Source organism: Pieris brassicae, unplaced genomic scaffold, assembly GCF_905147105.1.
Source record: "Pieris brassicae unplaced genomic scaffold, ilPieBrab1.1, whole genome shotgun sequence".
NCBI classification, from domain to species: Eukaryota; Metazoa; Arthropoda; class Insecta; order Lepidoptera; family Pieridae; genus Pieris; species Pieris brassicae.
Genome location: NW_025576236.1, coordinates 1 through 5,000, shown reverse-complemented (window position 1 = coordinate 5,000; position 5,000 = coordinate 1). Strand labels below are relative to the sequence as shown.

Sequence of the window (5,000 nt, the reverse complement as noted above, 5' to 3'; positions counted from 1 at the left end):
CGCGAAACTGTCGAGCGGCCGGCCGTCGCGCGCCGCACCTGTACGAGAAACATTTTCCTCTGACGTTGCATCGGAATAATTATTATAATTCATTATTATACATACATACATACATACATACATACATACATACATATTATTAATAAATATAATTGTTTTTTTTGTTTTTTCTTTTCTTCAAATAAACCCACATTGCCATTTCTCTGAGCGTGTGCTGCGAGCTTCAACGAGAAACATTCGGCGCGAAACTGTCGAGCGGCCGGCCGTCGCGCGCCGCACCTGTACGAGAAACATTTTCCTCTGACGTTGCATCGGAATAATTATTATAATTCATTATTATACATACATACATACATACATACATACATACATACATATTATTAATAAATATAATTGTTTTTTTTGTTTTTTCTTTTCTTCAAATAAACCCACATTGCCATTTCTCTGAGCGTGTGCTGCGAGCTTCAACGAGAAACATTCGGCGCGAAACTGTCGAGCGGCCGGCCGTCGCGCGCCGCACCTGTACGAGAAACATTTTCCTCTGACGTTGCATCGGAATAATTATTATAATTCATTATTATACATACATACATACATACATACATACATACATATTATTAATAAATATAATTGTTTTTTTTTTTTTTTCTTTTCTTCAAATAAACCCACATTGCCATTTCTCTGAGCGTGTGCTGCGAGCTTCAACGAGAAACATTCGGCGCGAAACTGTCGAGCGGCCGGCCGTCGCGCGCCGCACCTGTACGAGAAACATTTTCCTCTGACGTTGCATCGGAATAATTATTATACATACATACATACATACATACATACATATTATTAATAAATATAATTGTTTTTTTTGTTTTTTCTTTTCTTCAAATAAACCCACATTGCCATTTCTCTGAGCGTGTGCTGCGAGCTTCAACGAGAAACATTCGGCGCGAAACTGTCGAGCGGCCGGCCGTCGCGCGCCGCACCTGTACGAGAAACATTTTCCTCTGACGTTGCATCGGAATAATTATTATAATTCATTATTATACATACATACATACATACATACATACATACATACATATTATTAATAAATATAATTGTTTTTTTTGTTTTTTCTTTTCTTCAAATAAACCCACATTGCCATTTCTCTGAGCGTGTGCTGCGAGCTTCAACGAGAAACATTCGGCGCGAAACTGTCGAGCGGCCGGCCGTCGCGCGCCGCACCTGTACGAGAAACATTTTCCTCTGACGTTGCATCGGAATAATTATTATAATTCATTATTATACATACATACATACATACATACATACATACATACATATTATTAATAAATATAATTGTTTTTTTTGTTTTTTCTTTTCTTCAAATAAACCCACATTGCCATTTCTCTGAGCGTGTGCTGCGAGCTTCAACGAGAAACATATCTATCAATACAAATGTCTATTCAAAAAAAAGAAAACAAACAAAATCATATCAGTCAATAAAATAAATAATAATATTTTTTTACTACTACTACTAGTACTACTACGTGCTACTACTGCACGCCAATACACATACATAATAAAATGAAAAATCGTCTCTCTCTCGCTCGCTCTACGAGAAACATTCGACGTCCGCTCCAATGCCGACGCGGACTATTGCTCTCGGTATAGATGTGGAGCGAAACAGTCGTGCGCACAGCGTCGACTCGTTCTCGTTGCCGCGCGTCGTTCGTCTCAAATAGACACGAACGACGGACGAGAGAGAATAGAATGTGTTCTTGTTTTTGTGTTTGTGCGAAGTGTGAGAATATTATATACATATATTCGCGCATGGATGATATAGATATGGGTATGGATTTTCGGAGGAAATTATATCAAATTCGTATTTCGAATGCGAGACCGCCGAGATCTTTCCCAGCTCTCTCTCTCTCTGTGTGTGTGGTGTATAGTACATTTTATATATCTCTCTTGTGTCAACACAAAATAACAAAGAATATACATACTACTCCTCCTCATATTTTATATAATATAATATAAAATTATATTATAGCACCGCGTTCGCAGACCGTATGGTGATGTTACCAATCGACCAAGATTTGGGACCGTCTCCCCCGGTGTTATCTGTGATGTTAAAAGAATACGCTTCTAGGCACACCTCAACGCAGGGCGCCTAGCGTGTTCGACACGTGCGCGGTCGCCACGGCGACCGTATATGGAAAGAATGTATAAAAGAGGACGCACACGCGCCCATCGTCGAAACGGTGTGCGCAGCGTCGTGTTGGAATTTATCCCTCAAGCTCCGGGCGTTGATCGTATCTAGTGCGAATCATGCGTGTGTGTGCGCATGTAATTGCCAGCCGAGTTTTAATATGTTTACAATAACGTATTGAATAAAAATTGAGAAGTTGCGTTTAGATGAATGTTCAATTTTCAAATTGTCACAACATCGATTCCCGCCCGCGGGGTCGTGTTCGTTGCAGTTTTATGTCCCTCACAGTGGTCGAGCATCGTTGTACATCACCTCGTTGCGAGATCGTGACGGGACGGCCGCTCGTAGACCGGTCAAAGTTAGTCTATCGATATGAAGCGCGAACGTCGCGTCGCGTGCAAATTCGACGCGTTACGTTCACGCGTGTCGAGAAGGCGCGCGCGCAAGCGCGCGCCCCTCGACGCCGCCGAGCCAGCGGCTCGCCGAAGCCGCGTGACCGCGGTGTAGGCGTGTCGTTTGCGTAAGCAGCTCCCTGGTTGATCCTGCCAGTAGTTATATGCTTGTCTCAAAGATTAAGCCATGCATGTCTCAGTGCAAGCCGTATTAAGGCGATACCGCGAATGGCTCAATATATCAGTTTTGGTTCCTTAGATCTTACTCAGTTACTTGGATAACTGTGGTAATTCTAGAGCTAATACATGCAATCAGAACTCTGACCAGTGATGGGATGAGTGCTTTTATTAGATCAAAACCAATCGGCGGAGGGCCATGCGTCCGAAGTCGTTAATTTTGATGAATCTGGATAACTTTTGCCGATCGCACGGTCCAGTACCGGCGACGCATCTTTCAAATGTCTGCCTTATCAACTTTCGATGGTAGTTTCTGCGACTACCATGGTTGTCACGGGTAACGGGGAATCAGGGTTCGATTCCGGAGAGGGAGCCTGAGAAACGGCTACCACATCCAAGGAAGGCAGCAGGCGCGCAAATTACCCACTCCCGGCACGGGGAGGTAGTGACGAAAAATAACGATACGGGACTCTTACGAGGCCTCGTAATCGGAATGAGTACACTTTAAATATTTTAACGAGGAACAATTGGAGGGCAAGTCTGGTGCCAGCAGCCGCGGTAATTCCAGCTCCAATAGCGTATACTAAAATTGTTGCGGTTAAAAAGCTCGTAGTTGCATTTGTGCGCCGCGCTGTCGGTGCACCGCATCCGCGGTGATACTGACACGTCTGCGGAGCATATCGTCGGTGAGCCGGCGGTAAAACGCCGGTTCAATATCAAAATCCTATCGCGGTGCTCTTCGGTGAGTGTCGAGGTGGGCCGACAATTTTACTTTGAACAAATTAGAGTGCTCAAAGCGGGCTCAAAATGCCGCTTGAATATTTCGTGCATGGAATAATAGAATATGATCTCGGTTCTATTTTGTTGGTTTTCAGAACTCCGAGGTAATGATTAATAGGGATAACTGGGGGCATTCGTATTGCGACGTTAGAGGTGAAATTCTTGGATCGTCGCAAGACGAACATCAGCGAAAGCATTTGCCAAAGGTGTTTTCATCAATCAAGAACGAAAGTTAGAGGTTCGAAGGCGATTAGATACCGCCCTAGTTCTAACCGTAAATATGTCATCTAGCGATCCGCCGACGTTACTACAATGGCTCGGCGGGCAGCTTCCGGGAAACCAAAGATTTTGGACTCCGGGGGGAGTATGGTTGCAAAGCTGAAACTTAAAGGAATTGACGGAAGGGCACCACCAGGAGTGGAGCCTGCGGCTTAATTTGACTCAACACGGGAAATCTCACCAGGCCCGGACACCGGAAGGATTGACAGATTAACAGCTCTTTCTTGATTCGGTGGGTGGTGGTGCATGGCCGTTCTTAGTTGGTGGAGCGATTTGTCTGGTTAATTCCGGTAACGAACGAGACTCTAGCCTGCTAAATAGGCGTCGTCATTCAAGGTGTGCGCGACTCTCGGGGAGCGCAACTCACTGGCGACGTATTAAAATTCTTCTTAGAGGGACCGGCGGCTTCGAGCCGCACGAGATTGAGCAATAACAGGTCTGTGATGCCCTTAGATGTCCTGGGCCGCACGCGCGCTACACTGAAGGAATCAACATGTTCTCCCTGGCCTAGAGGCCCGGGCAACCCGTTGAAACTCCTTCGTGCTGGGGATTGGGGTTTGCAATTATCCCCCCATAAACGAGGAATTCCTAGTAAGCGCGAGTCATAAGCTCGCGTTGATTACGTCCCTGCCCTTTGTACACACCGCCCGTCGCTACTACCGATTGAATGATTTAGTGAGGTCTTCGGACCGACACGCGGTGGCCTCACGGCCGTCGGCGTTGCTGGGAAGTTGACCAAACTTGATCATTTAGAGGAAGTAAAAGTCGTAACAAGGTTTCCGTAGGGGAACCTGCGGAAGGATCATTAACGTTGGTTTTTTCTTTTTGTTTTGTTGTTGTCAAAGACTCGCAAAAAAAGAAAAAAATACAAAAACACGTGAATGATACGAATCAAAATCGAATCCGAGACGGTTGACTCTCTCTCGTCGATTCGCGACGTGTGCGTTGCGACACGCTTTGATTAGCGTTCGCTATCGCCTATTGATACTTTGAAATAATATTTTAATTTTTGTGTACAACCACGCAAATAAAAGAGATTTTCTTTCTTTTCATTTGTCGTACACGTTAATGATAAGTATTATTTTCAAATTTTTTTGTTTAATTTTTTCGCACCTTTTATATTTTCTCATACAAAAACACACACAAAAACAAAACGATTACCCTGAACGGTGGATCACTTGGCTCAA

At 44.2% G+C, this 5,000-nt stretch overlaps 1 non-coding gene across 1 annotated transcript; it reads left to right on the top strand.

Moving 5' to 3' along the window:
- The first annotated feature begins 2,714 nt into the window (after positions 1-2,714).
- LOC123719865 lies at positions 2,715-4,621 on the top strand. Its single transcript, XR_006755965.1, has one exon. It is a non-coding gene; the product is annotated as a small subunit ribosomal RNA (ribosomal RNA).
- The last annotated feature ends 379 nt before the right edge of the window (positions 4,622-5,000 follow it).